Raw genomic sequence first — 22,842 nt, forward strand, 5'->3', positions numbered from 1 at the left:
ACGCTATGGACACAAGTACTTAAAATATATTCTACGTTGAGTTGTACCACCTTGTATATCTTCCCTAATAGCTTGGTAACTAATATTTACATGTTGTAAGAACATGTAAGCGCGAATCCTATTGATAGATCTATCGAGTTTGACAACCCCAACCGGGCTAGTCGCTCTAGTATCATAAACGATTGCATAGTACTTCGTTTTTACTACACTTGGTACAGTGTAGGGAGATTTCATAATAAAGGGAATATGCCACATTAATGGTTAAGTATGGTTACCGAAGCGCTCAACATCTTATAGAATACTTTTATACACTTGCGAGTGTACATATAATTATAACTATAAAATCTTGTGGTCTATATTTATATCAATGCTAAACCTATATAACTCACCAACCTTTGTGTTGACTGTTTACGCATGTTTATTCTCAGGTCCTTAAGAAAGTCTTCCGCTATTGTATTATCTGAGCAAGCTGTGCATGGAGTCTCATACTTTTATTTAAATAAAGTGTTGCTTTCAATAAAAACCTTTGTCATGTATTATATTTGACTGTTATGTCACGTGTGTAGTGTTTGAAAACCGATGTATTATGGGGATTATTCCTTAAATAATTGCCCAATTGTTTAAAACATGCATTATGTATAATAATGGTGTGCTTTTTATAAAACGAATGCAATATTTTCTAAAACGTATCATATAGAGGTCAAATACCTCGCTATGGGACCAATGAATATCGTACTGCGTTTATAGTAATATGGACGGGTCGTTTCATGCTCACTAGTTAGTCTTGTTGGACTTTCTACCTTGTTGGACTTTAGCCCACCCTACTATAGCTAATGGACTATTTAATTAGCTCAATTTTAATAAGTTTATGACCCATATAAATGTAAGACAAATACCCATTTATTAGAGGGAACATACTAGCATTTTTGTTAACCATAATCACAACTGTTGCATGAGATCCTAACATAAGCCCCACCTTAGACACTACTATCCAAAAAGCAAAAAAGGTGTCCCCCTTGTGCCCTCCCCATACCCACGGTCACCACCACCCCCACTCACTATAAATACCAAGCAAATATCACCCATTTCACACTTAATCTCATTCACATTTTACACACACTTACTCTCTAATTCTCTCTCTAGTCTTTCTCACTCTAAAAAGTGTAAGTTTTAAATTTTCTTCTTCTTCTTCTCTTCTTCTTCTCTTCTTCATAAAGTCGACATCATCATCATGCAAGGATCAAACTTTTTAGCTTCTTGATCTTGTTATATCTTGAAGATTCAAACTTTGATTTGAATCCTTCAAGAACATGAAAGATCCAAGCTTTCTAGCTTTGAATCTTCATTATTTTGTTGGATCTAAGTTTGCTAGCTTAAGATCCCTTTATTTTGTTAAAAAGATCAAAACTTGTGTTTATGATCTTCATAAAGCTTGAAGATCTAGCCTTTTGCTTTAAGAATCTTCAGGAACATTAAAGATTCAAGCTTTCTAGCTTAGGGTTTCTTTATTTTGTTCAATATCTTAGCTTTTTAGCTTATGGTCTGATTACTTTTACTAGATCTTAGCTTTCTAGCTTATGGTCTCATTAATCTTGTAAAGATCCAAGCTTTCTAGCTTAGGGTTTTCTTAAAACTTGAGATCTAGGTTATCATTGTAGATCTCACTTACTTGGAACCTTTTTATGATTGTTGTGATGATAAAGATCAAGTCTTCATCATCTCATATGATGAATATGCATAAACTTGTGTAAAAAGGACAAAGGTGGAAGCTTTATTGGGTTTATGCAATAAAGAGGCAACCTTGATGTTCAAAACTTGTAGAATGATAACTTTTACTCTTAGTTGTGTGTTGATGGTTGAAACTTGGTCATAGTGATGCTAAAACATCAAAGAATTGTACACTTGAAGCTTACATGCATCAAGGATGAGAACCGTGATGAGCATCAAGCACCAAGAAACCCACCGGAGCACTTGTTTGCTGTTTTTCGGGGTCTGATCAGACTCCTAGTGTAGTGACCCGAACTTTTCCATGTTTATATATATTTAATGAAATTGATATTTACATGATTAAGTGTTTCCAACATGTTAAGCAATCAAACTTGTTAAGACTTGATTAATTGAAATAGGTTTCATATAGACAATTGACCACCCAAGTTGACCGGTGATTCACGAACGTTAAAACTTGTAAAAACTATATGATGATATATATATGATTATATATATAGTTAACATGATATTATGATAAGTAAGTATCTCATTAGGTATTTTAACAATGAGTTATATACATAAAATTGAGTTTATTGAATTAAGAAACTCGAAACGATATATATAACGATTATCGTTATAACAACGTCTTACTAAATTGTGACAACCCGTAAATTTCCGGCAAAATTTAAACAAAAATCTTTATATGATTTCATTTAACCTCGACTAATTTCGATGATTCACGAACAATTATTTGTAAATAATTACGCATTAATTTGATATATTAATATTATTATTATTAATATCCTTTTTAAACAAGATATCAATAATTAATATCTTTATTATCAGTATTGTTATTATGAATAAAAAAAATATTGACAAATATTCTTGGAAAAGTAGTAAATCAATTTGTTTATTTTAAAAAAAATATAAAAAAAATCCTTAAAATAAATGAATTTTTTAATAAAATAAATAAATAAATTACTTTTTAATTAAAAATTATAATAGAAAACTACTTTTATTATTTTATTTTGTGCATTATCCCATGACCTAACATATAATACTTTTGAATTTTAAAATCCCATTAAAAATTAAAATATTTCTTTTTCTTTTAATTATTTTATTCTTTTTACCTAATTTTTTCAAGTATAAATACCCATCATTTCTCATTCAAACTCACACCAAAATTTCTCTCATTCTCTCTTTGAAGAATTACTACTAGTAAGTATTCTTTTCTTACTTTTTACTTTTTACTTTTTACTTTTTACTATTTACTTCGGTTTATTATTTTTTTACCGAAACATGTAAATAATGTTATAAATTATATGCAATTAATATAAAATTAAATAACGTGTTATAATTAGTAATATATGTTACTAAAAATTATAAAAGTATTTTTATGAATTAATATATAGGAGTTATAATTAAAATCTAATTAATGAATATATATGTATATACGCACCTAACGTGAAGGTTATAATTAAAGATAGCGTACAAAGACTACAAACATCACCGCTACTTGTGGCCTAGGGTGATCCTTGTTACCATTATGGGACGCTTGTGGATCTCGAATGCCAAGACTTAGATTCTGGTCAAGAGATCCTGGGCCGCTCGGTAACAATAGATTATTCGAGTGACTTGCATGTTAGCGACGAAGTTTGGGCGAGATTGTACAACATCTTTGTTAAGAATTATAACCCGAACATTCTTAAACTAGAAGCTTACTATAAGTGGAAGTTTTTCATAAATAGTAGGTTTCTAAAAATAGAAACTTTTGAGAAATAGGAACTTTTCTCAAAAACCGTCACTGTCAATATAGTTGCTATATTAATAAACATACTTTATGTCAAGTTAGACATTAACTAATCAAACGTTATACCTCAAGGTTGATATTCAGATCACTTACTTGCTTTACTTTCCTTCTTGCGTGGAATACTTCAACTGCTATTTAATGTGAGTTTCATATGATCCCTTTTACTCTTTACATTTTTGGGCTGAGAATACATGCGCAACTTTTATAACTGTTTTACACGTATCAACTATTAAACTGTGATATGTTGGGCTATGACCAGCAAGTCCCCAACCGACAAGTATAAACGATAACTTGTTACGGGGCAAACTTGAAAGTCTAGTCTAAATACAAGTACCAACTATTAAAATGTGATATGTTGGGCTATGACCAGCAAGTCTCCAACCGACAAGTATAAACGATAACTTGTTACAAGGCAAACTTGAAAGTCTAGTCTAAATATTAGTACCAAACTGTTAAACTATGCTATACCCGGCTATGTCCGACTAAGTCCCTACAGTGATATTTTTAATTGCTACGACATTCTTAATTATTGGGGATAGGCCTATCGGGAGTAACTTCCCCGATACATTTGACTAAGTCTTTGTATTACTTGATAATGAAATTAAACGACAAGGACAGAACAACTTGTCACGGGGCAAACAACGTTTAGTCTAAATATCACGCACTGGCATAACTTTTTGATCCTGCGGGAGATCAACTTTTGGATCTTGCAAGATCTACTTATGAAAACAAATCTTGTGGTCTAACACTATTACTGAAATCATTATTTATGACAAACCTATGAACTCACTCAACCTCGTGTTGACTTTTTAAGCATGTTTATTCTTAGGTACTTAAATATTGCTTCCACTGTATATCTACTGCTTTGATGATGATTGCTTACTATGCTTGGAGTCTTCATTTCATATCATACCAATTAAATACATATTTATCTTCAGCTACAAAACTCACAAAACGTCTCATGTAGAGTCGTTCTCGTTTATACAACTGTGATTTGATATAATTAGACACAAATACCCCATGCCCTATTTGGGGGTGTCAAAGATTGGTATCAGAGCAGGTTGTTGTAGAGAACCAGGATTGCATTTTATTTGTGCCTTATACAATTAGGTACCTTAGCAATGTAGGACTACAACTTTCCTTGACCGTAGTGCCTTTACTTGTTGCTTTTAACTGTTAAATGCTAAACTATGCTTTAGAAACTTTACTTATCATAGAATGTCGACCCAACCTATGAACTCTGCTCACTTTCCTAAGTATTATCCAATTATGCCACCGCATTTAAATGCGACACCATGATTTCTGAAATTCTTGACATTCCTATGTCATCTATCATGGTTTTGTGTACTACATATGTATTACATGAAATATTATCCATGATTTTTGAAACTCCTATAATTGTTACTATTCATACTCAAACGTATATAACTGCCTGTTATATCACGTACCTATATGCCTTATACCTTTATGCATCGGTTTGCGAACCGGAAAATGTCATTGGGTTATCACAGTATACGAATTGAAAGTCTTTAATCAGAAGTTTATCTGATTACATACTTATCATTTTAATCTCGACACGTCATACCGCCATTATTACATAAATGGAGTATAGACAAATCATATCTTATCATATCTATCCCAAAAGACTTTGTCTAACGCTTTTCCTAAATTCCCTCCGTAAATTACGGATACCTTTTTGCTATATATATGTATTCAAGGAAACGAATATATCATTTAATATTCAACACCCATTTCATATCAAACCCTATTCCAAACACATAATATGGATTTCTCACCTGATTCCTCAAGTTCCTCTAGCTCCGAAGATAACGTAACGGGAGCACACCCACCGATCAATTACCGTAATTTCTTCAGAAAATGGGGATGGGTTCGCGAAATACTCACCCTATGGAGAAACAAATAAGGTACTCCTTATCATGAGCCAAACTTACCACCAAACGTCGGAGTACTCGATCCGCTTACCGGCGAACCTGTTCGTAATACCGTTTACACTCTTTTCGCAAGGATTTTCCGCCTCGAAGGTCGACTCGATGTAGCCCAAGACAGTATTCGTTCTCTACTCCCGAATTCTAACCAGATTGGGTTATTAGAAGAAGTTAGAAGACTTCGAACTAAATATCAAGAATTGACAAACCTTACGGAGGAATGGGTAGAACAAATCCATAGACTCGAGCGTAAAGTAGAAACCCTGGAGGAAACGGTGCACGATTTGGAAGCTAGGCTCACACCTACTACCCAAGTACCACGAGCAACACCAGCAGCATAACCAGCACCACCAGTACCAGCAATACCGCCAAAATCACCAACACCACAAGCGCTGAAGGCACCAGTATCAGCAACAGCAACACCAGTACCAACAGTACCATCAACATCACCACCAACAGCATCAGCTTCATCAACAACAACATCTGAATCCCACGCCTCAACATCACACTCAGTACCTCAAACATCAACATCATACGCCCATAAATACCAAGGAATATTAGTAATAATGAGTTAAGATGTATTGACTCATTCTTCGCGAAGAATTATATATGTATACGTTATATATATATATATGATTTGGAACAATAATAAACCTTGTCATACTAAGCAATTACGTGTGAATCTCAACTAGTATGTACTACTTGGTTAATTCATATCACTAATATGCTATGATGTACACCCTTCGTTAATGACTTAACAATTGTTAATCACTGCTTCAACACAATAAACTCCATTTCATAATAAATCAAGTGTAACGATGAATGTATTGATTCATAACTTCATTAGTGAAATATTTCGCGACAATTATGAAATCTCTAAAGGTTTTGGAGATTATTCATTCTCGTTTCAACCGTAAATCAAATGAGTTTAATATTATATTAAATCCATGATTACATCTGAAGGAAAATATATATGTATGTATATTTTCATAAAGACTGTAATTAAAACTCTTTTGTACAAACTGTTAATTGTGAAAATATTTTAACGGGTAGGTAATACCCTAGAAATATTTATATCTCACATTAATATGTTACATTCTTCAATTCTGATTCTCATGAATTGTATTCATTCATATTGTATGATGAATTATCATATCAAACCACCGAAATTATCATTCATTACTTTTAAAATCAATAACGCCTATTCGTTAACCATTAAATCCATTGACGATTACAATCAGCGTTTAATCATCTAAAAATAAAATTTCTTGAAACCATTGATAACCGAAGATTCAAATATGACTGCATTAAATGCAGAGGAAACAGCAAAATTGTAGAAGGTCTTAAGGGCCAAAAGTTTGATGATAAAGAATGGTATAAGCTCAGATTTAGAACTAGAAAATGGATTGAGCAAACTATGAAGGAGGCTGTGGACAAATCACAAAGATTAAATCTGCCTTCAAAGAATCCAAACGATTCAGTATCTGCTGAAGTCATCAACGAATACCTTGCCCCTGACTCTAAACCTTTACGGACAAATCTTCTTTATCATCCTTCGATCTTAGAAATTCTAAGATATCACCGTATCTTTCGTTATAAATATCCTCTATATTTATGAAAATATCTTTATAACGATTCTTGTTCTCAATTAATTATCTCTTTGCGATAACTTTATCACATCATAAAGGAAACTATTTTAGTTTCTATATTCAAGTTTAAATTATAAATGTTTTGAAGAAGTGTTGGGAATTGAAACATGAGTTAGTATAATATAATGACGTCATGCCAACGTGATTATATTACAGTAAGTCATACGAAATTTTTAATGGAAGATGATGATTCATAGACTTTATAATCATCATTTTCCATGTTACATGACTCTTACATTCTATTTAAACTCTAAATATATCAAGAAAATATTTTTCTTGATGAATCGGTCTTTTTCGGATATTCTGGTAATTTGACAAATCAAATCATGCTATTACCTTTCCTTTTAACTTTATATATTATGATCATTCGAAACTTCATACCTACAAATTCTGGATCATTACTCGCTTTACTTAGAGGCGAGAGGAGAATAAAAAGGCAAAGAGCTCTGACAAATAAGGGAAAATATAAAGCCCGATAACAACACTGAAATTACAAACCGTGATTATCAATGCGTATAGCAATATAAAGACACAAGAGAACTAAAAACACAATAAATCCTAAAGCATAGTAGAAGTAAACAGACTCCTCTGGTGGGAGTTGGAAAAGAAGGATGATTGTGGCGATAACCAATATAAGGTCAAGAACAAGAACTGGATTGAGCATATTAACAAAAATTTTGGAAGTATGAATTGAGAAAGAAAGTATAGAAGTAGTGAAGATAATGAAACAGAAGAAGCTAATTTATAGCAAAATTCCAGACACAGCAATCGAGGCAATTCACCGCATTTAATTAAAGAAAATCCTAATTTCCGTAATTACCGGAGAATCAAATCTTATAAAGATTATAAAGATTTTCTTTAATTCCTTGAATTCTAAAAATCAACTTTAACTATGTCAAAAAGTTAAGGCAAACAGATATTTCCTTATTTCAATCTTTTACGATAGCTTCTTTTATACTCTTCCTATAATCGAAATATTTTATACATATTACCCAATGTTGATAAAACTCTATTTTTCAACTCATATTCATCATTCTTGTTGTAAATAATGATGATCTCTATCAAATTTCATGATTATGATTTTCATGAACTCCTCTCTATTTTGACTACCCTAATATGGTGGCATAAACGCTCAAGGTTTAAATAAGTTCACTATTATTCATAACATATTTCATGTATATTGAAATGCTTGTATGACGTCGTCATCACCTTCTGAGGAAACCTAATCAATGACACTCTTGTTAAATCCTTTAGATAACCTCCGCATTAATAATAAAATGCACTTCGTAAAATTTATGGATTCGTATGATTTAAACTCTTGAAACAAAACATTATTCTATCCATTGGAATTCACGCAAGGCCCCGAGAATACCTGGGAACGTGAAGACCAAATAAAACAAAAATATCCTCACCTATTTACAAACAATGCCGATGGATGGCAACAACTAAAATTTCGGGACGAAATTTCTATTAACAGAGGGATACTGTGACAACCCGTAAATTTCCGGCAAAATTTAAACAAAAATCTTTATATGATTTCATTTAACCTCGACTAATTCCGATGATTCACGAACAATTATTTATAAATAATTACGCATTAATTTGATATAGTAATATTATTATTATTAATATCCTTTTTAAACAAGATATCAATAATTAATATCTTTATTATCAGTATTGTTATTATGAATAAAAAAATATTGACAAATATTCTTAGAAAAGTAGTAAATCAATTTGTTTATTTTAAAAAAAATATAAAAAAAATCCTTAAAATAAATGAATTTTTTAATAAAATAAATAAATAAATTACTTTTTAATTAAAAATTATAATGGAAAACTACTTTTATTATTTTATTTTGTGCATTATCCCATGACCTAACATATAATACTTTTGTATTTAAAAATCCCGTTAAAAATTAAAATATTTCTTTTTCTTTTAATTATTTTATTCTTTTTACCTAATTTTTTCAAGTATAAATACCCCTCATTTCTCATTCAAACTCACACCAAAATTTCTCTCATTCTCTCTTTGAAGAATTACTACTAGTAAGTATTCTTTTCTTACTTTTTACTTTTTACTATTTACTTCGGTTTATTATTTTTTTACCGAAATATGTAAATAATGTTATAAATTATATGCAATTAAAATTAAAATAAATAACATGTTATAATTAGTAATATATGTTACTAAAAATTATAAAAGTATTTTTATGAATTAATATATAGGAGTTATAATTAAAATCGAATTAATGAATATATATGTATATATGCACCTAACGTGAAGGATATAATTAAAGATAGCGTACAAAGACTACAAACATCACCGCTACTTGTTGCCTAGGGTGATCCTTGTTACCATTATGGGACGCTTGTGGATCTCGAATGCCAAGACTTAGATTCTGGTCAAGAGATCCTGGGCCGCTCGGTAACAATAGATTATTCGAGTGACTTGCATGTTAGCGACGAAGTTTGGGCGAGATTGTACAACATCTTTGTTAAGAATTATAACCCGAACATTCTTAAACTAGAAGCTTACTATAAGTGGAAGTTTTTCTTAAATAGTAGGTTTCCAAAAATAGAAACTTTTGAGAAATAGGAACTTTTCTCAAAAACCGTCACTGTCAATATAGTTGCTATATTAATAAACATACTTTATGTCAAGTTAGACATTAACTAATCAAACGTTATACCTCAAGGTTGATATCCAGATCACTTACTTGCTTTACTTTTCTTCTTGCGTGGAATACTTCAACTGCTATTTAATGTGAGTTTCATATGATCCATTTTACTCTTTACATTTTTGGGCTGAGAATACATGCGCAACTTTTATAACTGTTTTACACATATCAACTATTAAACTGTGATATGTTGGGCTATGACCAGCAAGTCCCCAACCGACAAGTATAAACGATAACTTGTTACGGGGAAAACTTGAAAGTCTAGTCTAAATACAAGTACCAACTATTAAACTGTGATATGTTGGGCTATGACCAGCAAGTCCCCAACCGAAAAGTATAAACGATAACTTGTTACGAGGCAAACTTGAAAGTCTAGTCTAAATATCAGTACCAAACTGTTAAACTATGCTATACCCGGCTATGTCCGACTAAGTCCCTACAGTGATATTTTTAATTGATGTGGCATTCTTAATTATTGGGGATAGGCCTATCGGGAGTAACGTCCCCGATACATTTGACTAAGTCTTTGTATTACTTGATAATGAAATTAAACGACAAGGACAGAACAACTTGTCATGGGGCAAACAACGTTAAGTCTAAATATCACGCACTTGCATAACTTTTTGATCCTGCGGGAGATCAACTTTTGGATCTTGCGAGATCTACTTATGAAAACAAATCTTGTGGTCTAACACTATTACTGAAATCATTATTTATGACAAACCTATGAACTCACTCAACCTCGTGTTGACTTTTTAAGCATGTTTATTCTCAGGTACTTAAATATTGCTTCCGCTGTATATCTACTGCTTTGATGATGATTGCTTACTATGCTTGGAGTCTTCATTTCATATCATACCAATTAAAGACATATTTATCTTCCGCTGCAAAACTCACAAAACGTCTCATGTAGAGTCATTCTCGTTTATACAACTGTGATTTGATATAATTAGACACAAATACCCCAGGCCCTATTTGGGGGTGTCAAATAAATACATATGAATCATATTAAGATATTGATATACTATGTTTAATCATGATAAATGATAAGTAAACATGTCATTAAGTGTATTAACAATGAACTACATATGTAAAAACAAGACTACTAACTTAATGATTTCGAAACGAGACATATATGTAACGATTATCGTTGTAACGACATTTAAATGTATATATATCATATTAAGATATATTAATATATCATAATATCATGATAATATAATAATTTAACATCTCATTAGATATAATAAATATTGGGTTAACAACATTTAACAAGATCGTTAACTTAAAGGTTTCAAATCAACATTTACATGTAACGACTAACGATGACTTAACGACTCAGTTAAAATGTATATACATGTAGTGTTTTAATATGTATTCATACACTTTTGAAAGACTTCAAGACACTTATCAAAATACTTCTACTTAACAAAAATGCTTACAATTACATCCTCGTTCAGTTTCATCAACAATTCTACTCGTATGCACCCGTATTCGTACTCGTACAATACACAGCTTTTAGATGTATGTACTATTGGTATATATACTCCAATGATCAGCTCTTAGCAGCCCATTTGAGTCACCTAACACATGTGGGAACCATCATTTGGCAACTAGCATGAAATATCACATAAAATTACAAAAATATTAGTAATCATTCATGACTTATTTACATGTAAACAAAATTACACATCCTTTATATCTAATCCATATACCAACGACCAAAAACACCTACAAAAACTTTCATTCTTCAATTTTCTTCATCAAATTGATCTCTCTCAAGTTCTATCTTCAAGTTCTAAGTGTTCTAAATAAATTCTATAAGTTCTAGTTTCATAAAATCAAGAATACTTCCAAGTTTGCTAGCTTACTTCCAATCTTGTAAAGTGATCATCCAACCTCAAGAAATCTTTCTTATTTACAGTAAGATATCTTTCTAATATAAGGTAATAATCATATTCAAACTTTGATTCAATTTCTATAACTATAACAATCTTATTTCGAGGGAAATCTTACTTGAACTTATTTTCGTGTCATGATTCTGCTTCAAGAACTTTCAAGCCATCCAAGGATCCTTTGAAGCTAGATCTATTTTTCCCATTTCCAATAGGTTTATCCACAAAACTTGAGGTAGTAATGATGTTCATAATATCATTCAATTTATATATATAAAACTACCTTATTCGAAGGTTTAAACTTGAAATCACTAGAACATAGTTTAGTTAATTCTAAACTTGTTCACAAACAAAAGTTAATCCTTCTAACTTGACTTTTAAAATCAACTAGACACATGTTATATATCTATATGATATGCTAACTTAATGATTTAAAACCTGAAAACACGAAAAACACCAAAGTACCGGATATACGCCGTCGTAGTAACACCGCGGGCTGTTTTGGGTTAGTTAATTAAAAACTATGATAAACTTTGATTTAAAAGTTGTTCTTCTGAGAAAATTATTTTTCTTATGAACATGAAACTATATCCAAAAATCATGGTTAAACTCAAAGTGGAAGTGTGTTTTCCAAAATGGTCATCTAGACGTCGTTCTTTCGACTAAAATGACTACATTTATAAAAATGACTTGTAAACTGTATTTAGGACTATAAACTTATATTTTTTTTGTATAGATTCATAAACTTAAGTTCAATATGAAACCATAGCAATTGGATTCACTAAAAACGGATTTAAAACGAAGAAGTTATGGGTAAAATAAGATTAAATATTTTTACTTGTTGTAGCTACGTGAAAATTGGTAACAAATTTATATTAATCATATCCTAGATAACTTATATTGTATTATACATGTATTCTAATATATTATGTAATCTTGGGATACCATAGACACGTATGCAAATGTTTTTACATATCATATCGACCCATCTATATATATTATTTGGAACAACCATAGACACTCTATATGCAGTAATGTTGGAGTTAGCTATACAGGGTTGAGGTTGATTCCAAAAATATATATACTTTGAGTTGTGATCTAGCCTAAGACGTGTATACACTGGGTCGTGGATTGATTCAAGATAATATATATCGATTTATTTCTGTACATCTAATTGTGGACAACTAGTTGTAGGTTACTAACGAGGATAGCTGACTTAATAAACTTAAAACATTAAAACGTATTAAAAATGTTGTAAATATATTTTGAACATACTTTGATATATATGTACATATTTTTTACAGGTTCGTGAATTGACCAGTGGCCAAGTATTACTTCCCGACGAAGTAATAATCAGTGAAAGTGAGTTATAGTCCCACTTTTAAAATCTAATATTTTGGGATGAGAATACATGCAGTTTTATAAATGTTTTACGAAATAGACACAAGTAAATGAAACTACATTATATGAGTGAATGATCGAAGCCGAATATGCCCCTTTTGCTTGGTAGCCTAAGAATTAGTAAACCGATCTACTAATTGACGTGAATCCTAAAGATAGATCTATTGGGCCTAATGAACCCCATCTAAAGTACCGGATGCTTTAGTACTTCGAGTTTTTATATCATGTCTAATGGATGTCCCGGAATGATGGGGATATTCTTATATTCATCTTGTTAATGTCGGTTACCAGGTGTTCACCGTATTAATGATTTTTATCTCTATGTATGGGATGTATTGAAATATGAAATATTGTGGTCTATTATTATGATTTGATAATATATAGGTTAAACCTATAACTCACCAATATTTTTGTTGACGTTTTAAGCATGTTTATTCTCAGGTGATTATTAAGAGCTTTCGCTGTTGCATACTAAAATAAAGACAAGATTTGGAGTCTATGCTTGTATGATATTATGTAAAAACTGCATTCAAGAAACTTATTTTTGATGTAATATATTCTTATTGTAAACCATTATGTAATGGTCGTGTGTAAACGGTATATTTTAGATTATCATTACTTGATAATCTACGTAATATTTTTTTAAACCTTTATTGATAAAATAAAGGTTATGGTTGTTTTAAAAATGAATGCAGTCTTTGAAAAATGTCTCATATAGAGGTCAAAACCTCACGACGAAATCAATTAATATGGAACGTTTATAATCAATATGAACGGGACATTTTAGTTGGTATCCGAGTGTTGGTCTTAGAGAACCAGAAAATTACATTAGTGTGTCTTACCGAGTTTGTTAGGATGCATTAGTGAGTCTGGACTTCGACCATGTTTTTCTTCAAAAACGATTGCTTAACATTTTTTTTGTTGGAAACTATATATTATTAACATGTAAATATTATGTGATATATTAACCTCTTAATGTGTTTGATATTGTGTGATAGATGTCTACCACTAGTACAAATCTCATCGATTCACCTAATAATAATAATGAAGAGTCGAATATATTTTGGGAAGATTCACAAATTCCCAAAGAGGAACCGGAAGAAGAGGAACCGGAAGAGGAGGAACCGGAAGAGGAGGAACCGGAAGAAGAGGAACCGGAAGAGGAGGAACCAGAAGAGGAGAAACCGGAAGAAGAAGAGGTTCCGGAGGAAGAAATATTGATACCTATAGTAAACCAATTAAATAAAAGAAAATCCTCAACCAACGGACCAAAGTTAATAATGGTCAATGGTGTTTCCACCGAGGAAGAAAAATATTGGGAAGATTACCAATTTTCCAATGAATCGGATCCCGATGAGGATTCCGATGATGTTATAGAAATTTTCTCGACCCAATTTAATAAAGCGAAAGAAAATAATAAAGGAAAAGGTATAAAAATAGAGAAACCCGATTCCAACCCCGATGAACTTTATATGTATCGACAACATCCGTATTTCCTTAAATGTAACAATGACCCGGGAACCTTTAAACCACCAGGCTTTTCTAAACCATTATGGAAAATGACGGCTCATATTAGAGGACCACCATATATTCCTAGAAAATTAGGAAAACGAACCAAGTTCGAAGAAGAAGAAACCAGTGATTCAGATTAGAGGATTGTAATCATGTTGTGTATTATATGTATTGTAGTGTGCTTATACTTTTATGTTCTATGTAAAAATTACTTGTATTGTTTGTTAATTATCTTTTACGAATCTAATCCTTGTCTATTTTACAGTATAAAAACAAAATGGACGTTAAGGGTAGACAACCGAATATTTTAGGAGATCTACCAGAGGATATGATTGAGGAAATCTTGTCTAGAGTCGGTCAAAATTCATCAGCACATTTAGTTATGGCGAAATTAACTTGTCAAATATTTGAAAGACTTTCCAGAAATGCCTTATTTTATAAAAGGCTTTCCTTTGATAGGTGGGGTATATCACATTGGGGAGACCGTAAGTTACGCCGTGTTTTCTTTAAAGCGTTAAATGCGGGGAACCCAAATGCAATTTTACGCTACGGGTTAAGAACCTATTTTGACTCAACATATCCCAACATAGGATTTCGTGAATTAGAAAGAGCTTCTAACATGCAACATAAAGAAGCATGTTATACTTACGGGTTAGTGATGTTCGCTTCTTACCAAAGTAAGGAAAAGAACATCGGATTGCAACTTTTAAATAAAACCTTCCCATAAGTGACGGATTCAGTAGTTGGGGTGAGAAACAAGGTCTTTAGATTATTACGGGGCTGTTGGACATTACGAAACCCTCGTCCTTTTGACGACATTACAACATGCTTCCTAGCCAATGGTCATAACGGTTATTTTCCACAAGACCAAGGATGGGAAGTTGTCTTAGTAAAACCAGAATGCATGACTTGTTTCTGGACTTATGAATTACGTGTCTTTATTTCCTTTGCTGAACAACTTGCGTATTAACTAGATTTATCTTCAAAACTGTCCTGTATCAAAGTGTACTATATTTCATCCTATATGTATTATAGCGGTATTGTAAGTTTGTAAAATATTGTATAAAGTTTGAACGCGAAATATTATTGTAATAAGTTTTTCATATAGAATCGTAGTAGTTGAATTGTATAATAGCTGCTAAGTATGAACTTAACGGGTAGGTACTACCCGAATTAAAACTATAAAATGCTAATATGAAGAAAAAGCTTTTATAAATAAGTTCATATTATGCTAAGAAATACTATTGACTACTCTTAAATTCTATATGATTAACTCAATTCTTTTGGCTATTTTGAAGGAAATGGCACCGGCGACTCGTCAGAACTTGAACATGAGTGAGGAAGAATTCCGTGTTTTCCTTACTGCGAACATAACCGCAGTGCAAGCTGCAATGCAAAATAACAATAACTATGGATCTAGCAGTGGAACTAATTCCACAAGAAATCGTGTAGGATGCTCCTACAAAGAATTCACTGCCTATAAACCTTTGGAATTTGATGGAATCGAAGGACCAATTGGATTGAAACAGTGGACCGAGAAGGTCGAATCGGTGTTTGAAATAAGTAAGTGTACTGAAGAGGACAAAGTTAAGTACGCTACATATACCTTCACAGGTACGGCATTAACGTGGTGGAATACCTATCTCGAGAAGGTAGGACAAGATGCTGCTTATGCACTACCATGGTCAGCATTCAAGCAATTGATGAACGAGCAGTATCGTCACAGGAACGAGGTCAATAAGCTCAAGGTAGAGCTTAGAGAATTACGAACGCAAGGTTTCGATATCACCACGTACGAAAGAAGATTCACAGAATTGTGCCTATTGTGTCCCAGAACATTTGAAGATGAAGAAGAGAAGATCGACGCATTTGTAAAAGGGTTACCGGAAAGAATTCAAGAAGATGTGAGTTCACACGAGCCCGCCTCCATACAAAAGGCAAGTCGAATGGCTCACAAATTAGTGAACCAGATCGAAGGAAGGATTAAAGAGCAGACGACCGAAGAGGCTAACATGAAACAGTCAAGAGAAAGTGGGAAGAAACCAATGACAAGAGTCACCAATACAACAACAACAATCACAACCAAAATCACAACAACTATCCCAATAACTGCAACATCAATCGCAACAACAACTACAATAACCGGCCCAACAACAATAACAACAATAACAACAACAACAACAACAACAACAACAGCAACAATAATAATCCCAACAACAATCTCAATAACAACAATGGCAACAAAAACCAAAAACAGCCATGCCAAAGATGTGAAGAGCATCACCTGGGGTTCTGCATAACATTTTGCAACAGGTGTAAAAGAAATGGTTATAGCGCGAAGAAGTGCGAAATCTACGGACCAATGCATAACAGAACTAAAGGAACAAATAATGTCGGAACAAATAATACCGCCATAGTTTGTTTTGGATGTGGAAAACCGGGCCACTTTAGTAGAAATTTCCCGAATCAGCGGAATACTAATGGGCAGGGCCGCGGAAGAGTTTTCAATATTAATACGGCAGAAGCGCAGGAAGACTCGGAGCTTGTTACGGGTACGTTTCTAATTGACAATAAATCTGCTTATGTTTTATTTGATTCGGGTGCGGATAGAAGCTATATGAGTAGAGATTTTTGTGCTAAACTAAGTTGTTTACCGATGCCCTTGGATAATAAATTTTTACTCGAATTAGCAAACGGTAAATTAATTACAGCAGATAATATATATTGAAATGTCCCGTTCTTATTGATTAAAAACGTTCCATATTAATTGATTTCGTTGCGAGGTATTGACCTCTATATGAGACGTTTTTCAAAGACTGCATTCATTTTAAAACAAACCATAACCTTTATTTCATCAATAAAGGTTTAAAAAGCTTTACGTAGATTATCAAATAATGATAATCTAAAATATCCTGTTTACACACGACCATTACATAATGGTTTACAATACAAATATGTTACAACAAAATAAGTTTCTTGAATGCAGTTTTTACACAATATCATACAAGCATGGACTCCAAATCTCGTCCTTATTTAAGTATGCGACAGCGGAAGCTCTTAATAATCACCTGAGAATAAACATGCTTAAAACGTCAACAAAAATGTTGGTGAGTTATAGGTTTAACCTATATATATCAAATCATAATAATAGACCACAAGATTTCATATTTCAATACACATCCCATACATAGAGATAAAAATCATTCATATGGTGAACACCTGGTAACCGACATTAACAAGATGCATATATAAGAATATCCCCATCATTCCGGGACACCCTTCGGATATGATATAAATTTCGAAGTACTAAAGCATCCGGTTCTTTGGATGGGGTTTGTTAGGCCCAATAGATCTATCTTTAGGATTCGCGTCAATTAGGGTGTCTGTTCCCAAATTCTTAGATTACCAGACTTAATAAAAAGGGGCATATTCGATTTCGATAATTCAACCATAGAATGTAGTTTCACGTACTTGTGTCTACTTTGTAAATCATTTATAAAACCTGCATGTATTCTCATCCCAAAAATATTAGATTTTAAAAGTGGGACTATAACTCAATTTCACAGATTTTTACTTCGTCGGGAAGTAAGACTTGACCACCGGTTGATTCACGAACCTATAACAATATATACATATATATTAAAGTATGTTTAAAATATATTTACAACACTTTTAATATATTTTGATGTTTTAAGTTTATTAAGTCAGCTGTCTTCGTTAGTAACCTACAACTAGTTGTCCACAGTTAGATGTACAGAAATAAATCGATAAATATTATCTTGAATCAATCCACGACCCAGTGTATACGTATCTCAGTATTGATCACAACTCAAACTATATATATTTTGGAATCAACCTCAACCCTGTATAGCTAACTCCAACATTCACATATAGAGTGTCTATGGTTGTTCCGAAATATATATAGATGTGTCGACATGATAGGTCGAAACATTGTATACGTGTCTATGGTATCTCAAGATTACATAATATACAATACAAGTTGATTAAGTTATGGTTGGAATAGATTTGTTACCAATTTTCACGTAGCTAAAATGAGAAAAATTATCCATTCTTGTTTTACCCATAACTTCTTCATTTTAAATCCGTTTTGAGTGAATCAAATTGCTATGGTTTCATATTGAACTATATTTTATGAATCTAAACAGAAAAGTATAGGTTTATAGTCAGAGAAATAAGTTACAAGTCGTTTTTGTAAAGGTAGTCATTTCAGTCGAAAGAACGACGTCTAGATGACCATTTTAGAAAACATACTTCCACTTTGAGTTTAACCATAATTTTTGGATATAGTTTCATGTTCATAATAAAAATCATTTTCTCAGAATAACAACTTTTAAATCAAAGTTTATCATAGTTTTTAATTAACTAACCCAAAACAGCCCGCGGTGTTACTACGACGGCGTAAATCCGGTTTTACGGTGTTTTTCGTGTTTTCAGGTTTTAAATCATTAAGTTAGCATATCATATAGATATAGAACATGTGTTTAGTTGATTTTAAAAGTCAAGTTAGAAGGATTAACTTTTGTTTGCGAACAAGTTTAGAATTAACTAAACTATGTTCTAGTGATTACAAGTTTAAACCTTCGAATAAGATAGCTTTATATGTATGAATCGAATGATGTTATGAACATCATTACTACCTTAAGTTCCTTGGATAAACCTACTGGAAAAGAGAAAAATGGATCTAGCTTCAACGGATCCTTGGATGGCTCGAAGTTCTTGAAGCAGAATCATGACACGAAAACAAGTTCAAGTAAGATCATCACTTGAAATAAGATTGTTATAGTTATAGAAATTGAACCAAAGTTTGAATATGATTATTACCTTGTATTAGAATGATAACCTACGGTAAGAAACAAAGATTTCTTGAGGTTGGATGATCACCTTACAAGATTGGAAGTGAGCTAGCAAACTTGAAAGTATTCTTGATTTTATGAAACTAGAACTTTTGGAATTTATGAAGAACACTTAGAACTTGAAGATAGAACTTGAGAGAGATCAATTAGATGAAGAAAATTGAAGAATGAAAGTGTTTGTAGGTGTTTTTGGTCGTTGGTGTATGGATTAGATATAAAGAATATGTAATTTTGTTTTCATGTAAATAAGTCATGAATGATTACTCATATTTTTGTAATTTTATGAGATATTTCATGCTAGTTGCCAAATGATGGTTCCCACATGTGTTAGGTGACTCACATGGGCTGCTAAGAGCTGATCATTGGAGTGTATATACCAATAGTACATACATCTAAAAGCTGTGTATTGTACGAGTACGAATACGGGTGCATACGAGTAGAATTGTTGATGAAACTGAACGAGGATGTAATTGTAAGCATTTTTGTTAAGTAGAAGTATTTTGATAAGTGTCTTGAAGTCTTTCAAAAGTGTATGAATACATATTAAAACACTACATGTATATACATTTTAACTGAGTCGTTAAGTCATCGTTAGTCGTTACATGTAAATGTTGTTTTGAAACCTTTAGGTTAACGATCTTGTTAAATGTTGTTAACCCAATGTTTATAATATCAAAAGAGATTTTAAATTATTATATTATCATGATATTATGATGTACAAATATCTCTTAATATGATATATATACATTAAATGTCGTTACAACGATAATCGTTACATATATGTCTCGTTTCAAAATCATTAAGTTAGTAGTCTTGTTTTTACATATGTAGTTCATTGTTAATATACTTAATGATATGTTTACTTATCATAATATCATGTTAACTATATATATAACCATATATATGTCATCATATAGTTTTTACAAGTTTTAACGTTCGTGAATCACCGGTCAACTTGGGTAGTCAATTGTCTATATGAAACCTATTTCAATTAATCAAGTCTTAACAAGTTTGATTGGTTAATATGTTGGAAACATATAATCATGTAAATATAAATCTCAATTAATATATATAAACATGGAAAAGTTCGGGTCACTACAGTACCTACCCGTTAAATAAATTTCGTCCCGAAATTTTAAGCTGTTGAAGGTGTTGACGAATCTTCTGGAAAGAGATGCGGGTATTTCTTCTTCATCTGATCTTCACGCTCCCAGGTGAACTTGGGTCCTCTACGAGCATTCCATCGAACCTTAACAATTGGTATCTTGTTTTGCTTAAGTCTTTTAACCTCACGATCCATTATTTCGACGGGTTCTTCGATGAATTGAAGTTTTTCGTTGATTTGGATTTCATCTAACGGAATAGTGAGATCTTCTTTAGCAAAACATTTCTTCAAATTCGAGACGTGGAAAGTGTTATGTACAGCCGCGAGTTGTTGAGGTAACTCAAGTCGGTAAGCTACTGGTCCGACACAATCAATAATCTTGAATGGTCCAATATACCTTGGATTTAATTTCCCTCGTTTACCAAATCGAACAACGCCTTTCCAAGGTGCAACTTTAAGCATGACCATCTCTCCAATTTCAAATTCTATATCTTTTCTTTTAATGTCAGCGTAGCTCTTTTGTCGACTTTGGGCAGTTTTCAACCGTTGTTGAATTTGAATGATCTTCTCGGTAGTTTCTTGTATAATCTCCGGACCCGTAATCTGTCTATCCCCCACTTCACTCCAACAAATCGGAGACCTGCACTTTCTACCATAAAGTGCTTCAAACGGCGCCATCTCAATGCTTGAATGGTAGCTGTTGTTGTAGGAAAATTCTGCTAACGGTAGATGTCGATCCCAACTGTTTCCGAAATCAATAACACATGCTCGTAGCATGTCTTTAAGCGTTTGTATCGTCCTTTCGCTCTGCCCATCGGTTTGTGGATGATAGGCAGTACTCATGTCTAGACGAGTTCCTAATGCTTGCTGTAATGTCTGCCAGAATCTTGAAATAAATCTGCCATCCCTATCAGAGATAATAGAGATTGGTATTCCATGTCTGGAGATGACTTCCTTCAAATACAGTCGTGCTAACTTCTCCATCTTGTCATCTTCTCTTATTGGCAGGAAGTGTGCTGATTTGGTGAGACGATCAACTATTACCCAAATAGTATCAAAACCACTTGCAGTCCTTGGCAATTTACTGATGAAATCCATGGTAATGTTTTCCCATTTCCATTCCAGGATTTCGGGTTGTTGAAGTAGACCTGATGGTTTCTGATGCTCAGCTTTGACCTTAGAACACGTCAAACATTCTCCTACATATTTAGCAACATCGGCTTTCATACCCGGCCACCAAAAATGTTTCTTGAGATCCTTGTACATCTTCCCCGTTCCAGGATGTATTGAGTATCTGGTTTTATGAGCTTCTCTAAGTACCATTTCTCTCATATCTCCAAATTTTGGTACCCAAATCCTTTCAGCCCTATACCGGGTTCCGTCTTCCCGAATATTAAGATGCTTCTCCGATCCTTTGGGTATTTCATCCTTTAAATTTCCCTCTTTTAAAACTCCTTGTTGCGCCTCCTTTATTTGAGTAGTAAGGTTATTATGAATCATTATATTCATAGATTTTACTCGAATGGGTTCTCTGTCCTTCCTGCTCAAGGCATCGGCTACCACATTTGCCTTCCCCGGGTGGTAACGAATCTCAAAGTCGTAATCATTCAATAATTCAATCCACCTACGCTGCCTCATATTCAGTTGTTTCTGATTAAATATGTGTTGAAGACTTTTGTGGTCGGTATATATAATACTTTTGACCCCATATAAGTAGTGCCTCCAAGTCTTTAATGCAAAAACAACCGCGCCTAATTCCAAATCATGCGTCGTATAATTTTGTTCGTGAATCTTCAATTGTCTAGACGCATAAGCAATCACCTTCGTTCGTTGCATTAATACACAACCGAGACCTTGCTTTGATGCGTCACAATAAATCACAAAATCATCATTCCCTTCAGGCAATGACAATATAGGTGCCGTAGTTAGCTTTTTCTTCAATAACTGAAACGCTTTCTCTTGTTCATCATTCCATTCAAATTTCTTCCCTTTATGCGTTAATGCAGTCAAGGGTTTTGCTATTCTGGAAAAGTCTTGGATGAACCTTCTGTAGTAACCAGCTAGTCCTAAAAACTGGCATACGTGTTTCGGAGTTTTCGGGGTTTCCCACTTTTCAACAGTTTCTATCTTTGCTGGATCCACCTTAATACCTTCTTTGTTCACTATGTGACCGAGGAATTGAACTTCTTCCAACCAAAATGCACACTTTGAAAACTTAGCGTACAATTCTTCCTTCCTCAATACTTCTAACACCTTTCTCAAATG

Source organism: Rutidosis leptorrhynchoides, chromosome 2 (genome assembly GCF_046630445.1).
Source record: "Rutidosis leptorrhynchoides isolate AG116_Rl617_1_P2 chromosome 2, CSIRO_AGI_Rlap_v1, whole genome shotgun sequence".
In the NCBI taxonomy this organism is placed as follows: domain Eukaryota; kingdom Viridiplantae; phylum Streptophyta; class Magnoliopsida; order Asterales; family Asteraceae; genus Rutidosis; species Rutidosis leptorrhynchoides.